Consider the following 12,997-nt stretch of genomic DNA (forward strand, 5'->3'; position numbering starts at 1 on the left):
TGCACTGATGTAAGAGAAAGTGCCCGCAGAGGCCTGGGGGATGCACGAAGCAACCGACAGTTTGTGGTGTTAAGGAAAACAACACTGGAGAGTCAGAGGATGGGAAATAGGAAATCAATGGCATGTGAAGACTGGACAGAGCAATTAGGATAGGCGGCCTGGCTCTTGCCTGTGGCTGGTTGGTGAGTATGAGCTGTGGTCTGGATTCGTGTTCTCTCGTGGCTTCTGGAAGACAGTGTGTTCCTGAACTCCCTCCCACTTCCAAACCAGGGGGAAACTGTGGAGGCAGTGAGGGTCTTGGGAGTGTGGAATATCAACTGCAAAAACGGCTGCAATTTTTTTTGGCCTCCCTGTGTCCTTGTCTCTTGCACTATGACTTTGCTGTCCTCCCAGCATGAGGAAGGTTCTGCTTCCCTATTCCTTGAATCTGGCCTGATTTTTTAAAAAACTTGTTTTGGCCAATAAAATGCAGCAGAAGTGACAGTGTATCAGTTCCAATCCTAGAACCCAAGAGCTTTTGTGTACTTTTGTTCTTTGTCTTGGGGAAGGCATTGCCATGTGAAAAGCCCGAGCTAGCCTGTTGGGTGATGAGAGATGCACGGCCCAATCACTCTGTTGCCATGGTAATGACAGGTCCAGGAGTGAGGCATCCCAGACCAGTCAGCCAACCCAGCGCTGACCACAGTCACGTGAGTGAGCCCTGTCAAGGTCAGCTGAGCCTGGCCCAAATCAGCAGAACCACACAGCAGATTTATAGGCTTGTGAGCAAGAATATGTGTTTGTTGTTTTAAGCCATTGATTTTTGGGGTAGTTTGTTACGCAGCAATAGTTAACTGATGCAGGGATGGAAAGGGTGGAGGGAGGAGGTATTATTGCCTGTTAGAGCTCAAGGGCGTTAGGATGAACTTCGTTCTTTACGTATTTCACACAGGACTCTCTATAATCGGAATTCCTTTTATGTCTTTGGCTGTACTTTTTGACATCAGTACACATGTCTTCACCCTCTGTCCCCTCCTCACCACCCCCCCACACACTAAGTTCTAGCCTTACTGAGCTCCTTGTGCAGTTTGAACTCTCGCTTTGACTTCCGCTTTTTCCCCTTTCCTGGGACATTGTCTCACTTCTCCTTTCCCTTTGCCTGGCTAATTCACGCTCAGTCCTCCGGCTATCAGCTGATCTTCACTTCCGTCGACCATTAGCTCATCTCTGTTCTTTAGTTCTTTTTGTTTATGTCTCTCTAACACTTCCCGCCTTATGCTGAGGTCTGAATGTCCCTCCAAGGATCGTGTCCTCTGGTTCAAAGAAATACTGATTTCCAAAGAAATACTGAACCCAGACACATGAAATCCTGGGGTTGAGCGTCCATAGATTTTTAAAGCACACAGGTGATTCTGACTTGCAGTCAGGGCTGAACCATCGCAGGTCTAGTCTATTTGGGCAGAGGTGTGTGCATGTTTGGCTCCTGCCTCGTCCCCAAAACACACATCCGGGGCCACCTCTCTATTCCCCTCAGCACTGCTCTGAGCCTCTGCCCCCTTTGCCTGGAACTCCAGGCCACTCCCTCCCTTGGTGTCCTACCTCCTGTCACTCTGGTCACAGCTAAGAAGGGATGTGAAGAAGATGAGATTTCTCTTTGTTGCCCTATTCAACAATTTCCACAAAACCACTAACAATGCCTATTTTGTATACCATATTTTACTCAAGGGATATAGGGCAAGGCGGAGTCGTAGCACACAGCAAAGAACTTAAAACAAATACTAGCTTGTTCTTAGCAGTCCTTGAGATATTCCCACCACCATCAACTTCTCTGACTTTTGCCTCTTCCTGGTAATGGGTTCTCCCATTTTCCCAAATACACTTGGCATTCTCAATTTATATCCATTCTTGCCCCTTGACTTCCCACCAGGGCTACCTAAGTGGACTACAATGTCCTCTTTACATTGCCCAGTGGTTCCTGGACTCACCCCGCTCCTGGCAGGCCAGGCCCTGGGTCCGTCTTTTCATCATGCATCCACCAAAGTGTATTGCCAAAGACACTTCAGAAGTTCTGCCTCAAGCTTTAACATAAGTTATTTTTTTCCCCTGCTACCTGTAATTTTTGCCTATTTACTATCTGCCCTTCTCCCCTGGCCCCCGGCAGGTGATAGTGAATGGTCATGTTCACCAATGTGTTCTCAGGGCTGAGCAGAGACATACAGTTGGTGCTCAATAAATATCTGTGGGGCAAATGATGCATGAATGAAAGAATGCAGGGGTCCCAGGGGCCAGTAGGAAGCTGGGCAAGGACTGCATCTGAATCTGTCGGGAGGGAAAGACCTTGGTGAGAGAGTCTTCTAGAATGCCAAGGGTCAAATAATGGGGAAGTCCAGTTCTGTGGTCAAATCTACAAGGAGGAAGTTCAGTGTGAAACAAGACAGTGTAAAGGATCCTACGCTGAATGGCCAAGAATGAAGTGGGGGTGGGAGTAGGGGTGAGAGTGGGGCAGAGTGCCAGACAGGCCCAGGGACTGGGGGCTGGGGTCACGGGGGCCCTGTGCCACATGGTATATGCCTGGGTCAGGGAGTCCATAAAGCAGAGCCAAGGAGGGAAAACGGTTGTTTTGTCCCCCAAACCATTTCAGCCATTTCAGAACCATTTCCCTCTCCCTTAGTATGAGCTCTGGTGTGTTATTTATTTGCACACAGGGGCACACACACACACACACAAGCACGTATATTTACATATGGACTGCTTGGATCAGACTTTTCAGATCAAGTGTGAAAATATCAGTGACTTTAAAACATATGGATGATGTCAAGAACAATTTTTTCCCTTTGTTAGGGCCCTTAAGAAGACTGGGTTTTGGAGTGGGTCAGTCTATAATGCCGGCTCCACCTCTCAGTGGTGGCACAACCTGAGGATGGGAAAACTGCAGGAGCCTTTGTTTCCTTAACTCTAACAGTAGAATAACAATACTTAATGCATAGTCTTACTAAGAACATTAAATAAAATAAAATGCTCTCTTATGTGCAAAGAAAGTACTTAGCATAGTCTCTGGCACACAATAAAATAAAGCTATTATGAGTGATAATATTCAACAAATACTTCCTGACTGCCTACTCTATGTCGAATGCTTTGCTGGGCTAGATGGATATGAAGAATAAGGCTGTCTTCACAGGTGTTCCAGAGTAAAGACACCTCTTAAGTATTTCCTGTGTATTTACTGTCTAAGGCCAGGAGGTAGCAATTGGGGTTTATCGTGAGCGTTCCATCCAGGTGTCTTGGTCTTCCGCATGAGCTGATGACTCTGAACTGGGAGAAGGAAACGGCCCCACCTTTCAGGAGAGAGAATTGTCTGTGGAGCAGCCCATGTGGCCGCATTCCACGTTTTCCTAGGAGATTTTCCCACCATCCAAAAACTGATGAGCTCTGACCTTGCAAGATGGGATGATCTCCCAGCCCGGAGCAGTGTGACTGCAGCTGAGGACGGGCCCATTCATAACCCAGGCACAGACAGACCCCTTAGCGACATTGCTGTGGGCGGGCTATTACTTACAATGTAGTTAGTGTCGCTTAACCAGAATGGATGAGACACAGTGTTTGAGAGAAGAGCCCTGCATCTGACCAAAAGGAAAATAAGTTGCAACAGCAGTGGGCTGGTCTAGGGAAGCAGGGGTATGACTGAAGACAGGTCCGTCCTTCCTACTTGATTCAATTGTTTTTCTTTTTTGGTAAACTGTTCAAGATTAAAGCTCCCAAGGAAGGATCTGATGAGAGAGATTAAATCATTGCTCAGGGGAAAGTGAACAGGTCTGCAGGGAAAATACAAATTATATGGGAGGAAGAAGAGTAGGGCTTGGGGTGGTGGAAACCATGACCATGGGAAGAGGAAGGTAGATACTGCAACTATTTGGAAATTTTTCTAAGGCCTGATGTCTGCAGAGCAAGTCTAGTTCTGCCACCTTAAGGGTCTACTCTGCAGTCTTCCAAGTTCAGACAGTCCTTCCCTAAAAACCATCAGAGGCAGCCCTGGCTGTCTCTGCTGAGATTTTTTTAAAACTGTCAAGTTTCTTTTCCCTTCTGGAGTTCTTTTGCCCAGGAGGATGACCTATGAATCCCAGAAAAATATGGGTAGATAAATTTTTCATTCTCCTCCGACCTCGTTCCCTTTCCAGGTTCCTTGGAGATTGTCAATTATGTCAAAGGCACAAGAAAATGTATGTGAACCCTAGCTCCTTAGAAACATTTTGTGGCCAGTCCCCAGGTAGGATGCCCCAGTGGACCCTAGAACTCCAGTGCCCAGCTTGAGTCCCATCTCTCCAGTGAAGTCCTTCGTGAACGACCCTGGCCCACGATGCTTTCTTCTGCACCTGGCGGGGGGCTAGTGTTACAGAACTGAAGTGACAGGCTGAGGTGAGACAAACGGGGCCCAAACCAAGCTGCAGCCTTTGAGCCGTGTCAACTTACACTTTTTAAGTCTCTGATTCTTGCTATAAAATGAATTAATCATAGTGCCTACTTTACAGAGTGGTTGTGATTATTGAGAAAATGTATATACATACTTAGTCCTGTGAACATTCAATAAAGAGTATATTCTCTCTCTCTCTGTCTCTCTCTCTGTCTCTCTATCTCTCTCTCTGTCTCTTTTTTTTTTTCCAGAATTGGGAATCACCAGAGAACTCTGTTCTAGGAGTCAAGTGATTAAAGTTCTAGTTCCACTAAACAGCAAGATGACCTTGAATGGGTCATTTTGCCTTAATCTCTCAATTTTCCAACCTATAAAAGTGGGATGATAATTTCACAGATTTGTTATAAGACTCAAAAGAGAAAATGGATGGGGAAGTTTTCTGAAAGCTATTGACGTGTAGGATAATAAAAATGGGAAGAGAGGTACTGAGAGGTCATCTAGCCCAGCCTGCTGGATGCTCGTGGAGACTCTGCATGAAACTTTCACAAATGGAAAAATCACTCTCTCACAGCAAGGTTTTTATTGCCAGAAGATATAAGAATGGTTTTTAAAAATTATTTTAAAAATCTATTCAACACATATTGTAGGGTTCCAATTTTTTTTGGCAGTCGCCATGTTTTTTCCTGGGACATAGCAGTGAATCAGACAAACATGGTGGCTGCCCTCATGGAGCATACACAGGGTGCAGATTTAGAAAGGTCTTCCATTCACTAAAGTGAATTGGGTTTCCTGTAGCTTCCAGATATTCAGTAGTGCTGCTGTCTACATCAGTAACCATCACCATCTCCCCAAACACACACATACACAGCAAGGTGTCTCAATTCTAGCTTTCTTCAACTGTTCCTCCTGAGACACATGACTTGGAATGAGCAAAGTGTCCTCCTAACCTTTGCCCCCTCACCTACAGATCAGAGAAGCAAGCAATTTGCATATGGCTCCCGAGTTACTCTTTCCAAAGAAATAATGTAATAGAGTAACACTAGCTGCTGTAACAAATAAGGCCCCCCTCAATCTGGCTTGACACAATAGATACTTGTCTTCTCACTCACCTAACAATTTCATCCTGCAAGCCCTCCAGACAGTAATTCAGTATTATTCTCATGTAGGGATGTGAAGTCTTCTGCATTTAGCTGATGGATGAGAAGAGAGAGACTGAAGGAAGTCCACCTACTTTTTCAGCTCCATGACCTGAAAGTGATGCACACCACACCTGCTCACATTCCACTGACTAGAATTCTAGTCACGTGGCCTTTTCAAGCTTCAAGAGAGGTAAGAAACTATAGTCCCTAATTGTGCAGCTATTTGCCGTCATCAAATCTCCAGAAGTTAACACTCTCTGCCACGAAAAAGGGCTAAATTCATGATAGTTAGAATAATACGCATTTGAGGATTGTATGGGTGGCCTTGGAGAAAAACTATCACTGTGATACCTTCTATTTCATTATAGGGACCTCATCCCAGTCTTCCACCAAATTTGTAATGTAGAGTTTATCTTTCTCCCTACGTTGTAAAGAAAGCAGAAACTGAGTAGAGAAGGATGAGGCAGCAGAATTGGGCAGCCAAGAATGAAGTGGGGACTGACCATTTTTTATTCCAGGCTCTAGGATAGGTACGTGGGGCAGAAACACCAGATCAGGGAGTGGTTAAAGGGCAAGGGCTGTGAAAAAGAAGATGAGCAAAGAGTTGAATGCAGGAAAACTAGAGCACCCACATGGGATGCGTAGGGTCCCAACCTTCTGGAACTCAGAAGGTTGCTAGGACCTCAGAACCTTGCTAGGAACTCAATAAGCCTGGATGAACCTGCATTCTATTTCCCTTTTCCTCTTTACTCCTTCCCTATCTTTTTATGGCTTTGGGCAGAGCACCCAAACGCTTTACAAAACAACTGCTTAAATGTCAATGGGATCCAGCGTTTTTTTGAGTAAGAAAAGTGGGTTAGATGGCATTCAGAATGGATCAAAATGGATCATTCTTTGGTTATCCCATATCCTCAACTTGAAATAATCAAAATTGAGGAATAAACAACAGCAGATAATTACCCACCTTGAGAGATGTAAAGCCAGTTCTCTCATTGCTTATCTCCCAAAGCAATAGCTAGAGACACACTCTGAAAGCCATGAGAATTTCAAGCCTATTATATTCTGACCACCTCCCTGTGGGTGCTCACTATTATTTCAAATATGGCGCTGGGGATGAACACAATTATCCCTGTGTGTGGACAGTTCAGTGCACAATAGGTTGAGATTATTAACTCTCTTATTCAGGACACTACATTTCCATTAATGTTACATTAGTTTTGTTAAAAGTCATGTACCATGCTATTACATAATGAGCTTACAGTCAACTAATCCCTTATGGCTTTGTTTTACATGAATTTCTGGAAAACTAAGACTTCTTCCATTCTGTATTTGCACAATTCATTTTGGGCCTAAGGGTGGGACCTTAATGTATCTCTGATCAATTTCATCTTGTGCATTCTATCCCATCCTTCCAGCCTGCCTTTTGAATCTCGATTTTGTCATCCAGAGTTATTAGCTATCTCTCCCAGCTGGGTGCCATCTGCAACTCTGATAAGTGAGCTTTCCCTGTGATTTAGGCAGACATTTGTGATGGTCAAGTTTCAGTGGACTACTGTTTTGCATAGACTTTTGTTAAAAATGAGCTTGTATCCCTTTGCATATATTATTCAATGAAAGAAAATTACTAGGCAAGTCAACTTATGGATGAGCTACCACCTGCAGATAAGGTGACATGCAACAAATTTGAATTGATTCTATTTTACTTTTTATATTTCTCCTGAAAGGTGAAGCTTTTTGGTGTTGGTTAAATTTTTTGTTCTTGTTTCAAGGCTAAGAGATGTCTAATAGGTATCACAACCTTCAGCTATCCAAAGCAAAACCTTTCTTTTCCTACCCAAATCAGCTCCTCTCTGGCCTGCCTCATGTCAGAAAATGACAATTCCATTCTTCCATTTGTTCAGTCCATGAAGCCTTGGTGTCATTTTTACTCTTCTTTTTCTCTCCCACTCCAAATTCAAAAATTATCAGCAAATTATTTTGGCTTGACCTTCAGAAAATATCCAGGGCATGGTCACATTTTCATCACCCTAACTGCTACCACCGTTGTCCAAGCTGCCGTTACCTCTTGGCTGGATTATGGCCATAGCCTCTTCACCTGTGTCCTGATTTCCATCATTGCCCAATTCTAGCCTATTCCTCATCCAGCAGCCAGAGTGACCCTTTGGAAATACTAAGTCAGATCATGCCACCCCTCTGCCCCAAACCTTCCAGTGGCTCCAAGCTCACTCGGAATGCAGTTCAAGTGACCTGCACCACTCCACAGCATCCCACACGATCAGGCCCTCTGCCCCCTTGACCTCCTCTCCCCATACTCCCCCTCGCTCACTGCACTTTGGTCATAGCTTTGGTTGCTCTGGTTACGCCTTCTCTGTCTGATGTTTTCCCTGCTGGAATGTTCATTTTCTGGTTATCTGCATACCAAGGTTATGCTACCTCATCATAAGGCCTTCCCTGCCCATCCTGTATAAAATAGCACACCCCCTCCCACTTCCCAATGTGTTTTTCCTCCTTCTTATTCTATTTGATTTTTCTCCATAGCATTTAGCACTCCCTGGCATAATATACATTGATGTCTGGTTTATTGTCTATCCCCTCCCACCAGACTAAACTCCACGAAGGCAAGGACTTTGTTCTGTTCACCACTGTGTTCCAATGCCTAGAACATGCCTAACACATAGAAAGCTCCCAATAAATATTTGTGGATCGAATGAGGAGGTGGCATTGGATTAGACTTCAAATTACCTGTCTGGCCTCAGTTTCCCTAGCTATAACATATTCGTTCAGTGGATTTCAAACATTTTCCCCCAATGCTAGGGGACTCTTCCTTGCTTCAGTGGAAATCAAATACACAATTTGAACCAACTTTTAATTATATTAATTAATTATATTAAAATGAGTTTTTTGGTTGACATGAGGGTAGAAGATATTAATACATCAAAGACCCCCTCAATCACAGTGGCTGATCCGAAGTTTCCTCAGGGTGAACATTTGAAAACCACAAAGCCCAAATCTTCTATAACTTGATCACTATGATGCCTGTGAGTTACCAGAATTCATTACTAAGAATCACTGTGGTATATCAGCATCTAGGAGATTTTTTTTTAAAGGGGAAGCAATTATCTTTCAAACCTTATTTGAGCTTAGTTCTCACTTCCTCCCTCCCAACACTGAGGTAGTGGGATTAGACAATCTCTGAAGGTCTTGTTTCAGGATGAAGATTGTGTGATGATATATGAGTAGCCAGTGCTGCCGTAGTGGGTGTTCCTGCCCGAGATAGGAGAAAGGAACTGTGTATTTTAGGGGAAGGTGAAACTGAAATTTCCAATGTGACTCAACCCATTGCTGAAACGGAGGAACATTAAGTCTTCAAAGTTAAATGCAGATTCAATTAGAAATTTCACTGAAATTTCAAACTACAACCATTTTTCCCCTTAAAGGACAGAATTATATGGCGTCACGGAGAAACTGACAGGTAATTTGGGAAACTAAAGGTTCCTTGGACTCTGTAGTTAATGGAGAGTTTAGCACCAATTCCTGTGTAATTTGCACTTCTGAGAAGCAGAATTATTATAAAGTCAGACATCTCCAGCACTTTCAACTCTTGGATCTGCCGGGCTCTAAGATGACCAGGAATGTAGAAGGACCGAGGTCAGAGGTGGCCATTTCAATATCTGAGGCTGCCCAGCTCCCCCAAACTGGCATTTGAACTGAAGAGTTGGAAATTGGAGGTGACATTCAGAAGTCTCTGAAAATTATAACCCTGACTTCCTCCTTGAAAAGCTTATCTGAATCCTAGCTTATCCTTTGATGAGGTTACTGAAAAAGCACTCTGCTCTGAGCTCTTGAAAGATAACAGTCAGTGCAAGGGAGGCCTGGCTGCATCCCTTGGGGGAAAACAGTGGCAGATGTAACAAGCTGGGGACACTAATTAAAGGGTCTGGGCAACTTTCTGGGGATGAAGGAATCTGCCCCTTAAACCTCTTCTCCCTGGGATCCTCTAGGGAATGGTGCCTGAGTGCACGGGGCCCTGTTAATAGAGGGGCCCCCACCTGCAGCCCCAGGAAGCAACATTTGTGCCTACAATGGGGTCACTCAGGAGAGGACAGCTTCCCCTGGCACCCCAGGTGGCTGCTCTACCTGCCTTTCTGCCAAACAGGGATGAGAAGGAAGGGAAGAGTTACAGCGCCAGAGATCCCTCCTTCCCCAGGCATCAGCTAAGTCTCAGCAGTTCTGCAGACCAAGCCACTGCCAATGTAGGAATCAATACTCCCTATGCATTTGAGATGCACCCAGCATTGTCCCTGATTACTGCCACCTGTGCTGGTCTACCCCTTTTCCAAACTCCACACTGCACAGTGTCTCTCACACTTATTTTGGCCCTTCTCACTCTCTGCCTTACATAACTATTTAAATGTTTGCTTGTGGGTTTCAGAACTTTCCAGCCAGGTCATGAAGGCAGGAACCATGTCTTATACTCTTACTGCTCCCAAAGTTCTTTGTATGTTGCTGAGTACATAATAGATGCTCATTAAATACTTTGTTCATTAGTCAAGTATTTAGTGCACAAATTATTTTTGTAAGACATTAGGTAGGAGCCCTCTAGGCCACAATCCTGGCTTCTCTGCCTCATGCTGGCTGTGTGACTTTGGACAAATGAACTCGCCTTTGTAGCTTCGGGTTTTTTTTTTACCTGTCATGAGGGGTAGAAAAATCAGCCATGCCTAATTTAAAGCTTAGTTGTAAAGATTAAAGAATTAAATTAATGCCTCTGGTTGTTAGGTAAAATTATGATTTTTATTTATAAGCACATAGGATTCAGGTCAGACTTTAGACACCTCTCCAGTCCTCAGCTTTAAAAATAATATTTCCAATAATTTATATTTTAAAATGTATTCATTGTTCTATAAATATGCAATGAGTACCCACTGTATGCAGAGTATTGTGCTAACTACTAGCAATAAAAGGATGCGTCTAAGCCATGGCCCCTGTCACTTCACCTCGGTGAGAAAGATAGGGTGGCAGACAACTAAGAGATGAAATAGATGTTTCTTTATGTAAGGGATGATTATTATATACTGCTGTGTTTTATATGTATCATTATTATGCATCATATTCAAGTTGCATAACTTCTGGAAGCATGTAACTATATGATTCTGTAACTGTCAAAGAAACCACAAAATTCCCTTTCTTTATCTTATAGAACACAAAGCCATTGATTTGTAGGTGGTTCTTCTATATAAAAATAAGCATTTGTTTGGGGAAGAAAAAGGAACATCTTCTTTATCTACCAAGTGAGTATCTACATGGGAAAAGAATGATTTTAGAAGATGCATAGCCAAATTTACAGGACAGCGGATGGCTCAAGTGACACACTCAGACCCAACGCCAGCCCTGAAACAAAACCACTAGGGACTCAGAAGTGTGTGCAGCAGATGAACCACCAGGCACGTGACCGTGAAAGGTTAAGGGGCATGGGAGAGCAGGAAGGACCGCTGGGGCTCTTTTGGAGCAAAGAGTTCTCCGAGCTGAGAGTCCAAGTTAAGCAGTAAACAATCATTGACTTTGCAAACAGTGCGTTCTTCCCTAAACCAAAGAGTAATCTTCTTATGTGCACAGTGTGGAAAGGACAGTGGGTCCCAGGATGGTCTTTTCAGCCACGGCCGCACACACAGATAACAGTTATTGTCTGTATCACCATTCCCTAAAATAAATGACAGATAAATACAGATGTGGGTAGCTCACACATAGATACACAATCTTCATAAAGTCCTTGTGGAATGCAAAACTTTAATAACCCAGGTCATAGGTATGGCAGTAAAAATCTGTAAGTAGTGTTTTAAAACAAATATAAAGTTTGTGGCAATAGTACTATTCATTCACATTGCATAAATTTTGATGTCTTTATGTATATAATCAACTTGTTCTCCCTAAAATGCCTAGAAGAGTGTCTGGAGATAGTAGGTGTCAATGAATTAGTTTTTAAAAATTGTATTTAGGCCAGGAACAGTGGCTCATGCCTGTAATCCCAGCACTTTGGAAGACCAAGGCAGGAGGATCACTTGAGGCCAGGAATTGGAGACCAGCCTGGACAATATAGCGAGACTCCATCTCTACAGAAAAATAAATAAATAAAATGAGTTCACTTAAAAATTGTACCTAAATGTTGCTAACATAGCTAAACCAGTAGTGAAATATTCAGTCATCTTAGTCATCTTATTGTGTTAAACATCAATCTATTAGATTGGCCATTTGTTTTTCCTTCAGTAGACAGTTAGCTCCATGAGAGCAGATTTTTGTCTATTTTATCCACTGATGCATTCTCAGTGCCTAGAGCAGTGTTTGGCATATATAGGCATGCAATAGATATTTATTTGGAGAATGATTCAATGGATAAATTTGTTGACTGAGAAAATTGATTTCAAGTCCCTGTTAACAAGTAAGGCGGCTTCTGTACTAGTTGAATTGAAATCATATTAGTTATGCAAGGAAAGTTCATTCCTTTATTCATTTATTCTCCCTTTATTTACTTATTCATTCATTCATTCAAAAAGCAGCTATGTAGCATTGACTATGTTCAAGTCACTGTGATGGAAGACACAAAGTCACATTATGGAAGACACAAAGATGGACAAGAAATATTTTCCATCCCTAGAAAAGTTATAATTATGTTTGTGGCACGGAGAGAAGCATGACCAAATATTAGAATTGGATAAGGGTTGAGTTAGAAAGATATTCTCTCAAGTTTCCTTAATTCTGAGATTCCATGTTATCGTGATTGCCGTGCTGATTTCAGATAATTTCTATGCTACATACAACCTGATGTTTCTGAGATCTAAAAGTGAAATGCTTTTAATGGCAAGGGCTTTATGGAGAATGTGTATTTTAAGTGGATTGGGGTTTGGAAGTGAGATGGTCGTTGGATTCTTCTGGATCTGAGCAGCCTCCACGTCACTGGGTCAGATGCTACACCATCCCTTCCTGCCACAGAGTGTCCAAGGGGCAGTCTGAATTCAGGCTGGCCTCGGGCCCAGCTGGTGGCCATCCTGCAGAACAGGTCGCCCTCCCATGTACCTTACCTCCACTGAGTCACTGTGACTCTGCTGCTAAAGCATGGAGGGGGCGTATAAAAGTCACAGCCAGGTTAAACTTGAGGAGGACGACAGATATAACTGGAAAGCTCACAGAAATTAGCTTTAGGCAGATAATATCTTTCATTATATGGACCTTAGTTTCCAAAATGTCTTTCTTGTACATTATCTCATTGGCTCTTTTAAGGTACCTGTTTTTTTTTTTTTTTCTTTTTTCCATTGATTTTATTGAAAAGGCCACTCAGTCTCTAAGTCGGCTTGTCATTTGCTCAAGCTGACACTATGAACCAGTGGCAGAACCAGAATATACTTTTTCCTTGACACCGGGAAGCCTCCCATGCTGGATACTATGACTGTCGGGGAGGCCCAACAGCATTTTTTCT

This window comes from Propithecus coquereli, unplaced genomic scaffold (assembly GCF_000956105.1).
Source record: "Propithecus coquereli isolate 6110/MARCELLA unplaced genomic scaffold, Pcoq_1.0 Scaffold6, whole genome shotgun sequence".
NCBI lineage: Eukaryota > Metazoa > Chordata > Mammalia > Primates > Indriidae > Propithecus > Propithecus coquereli.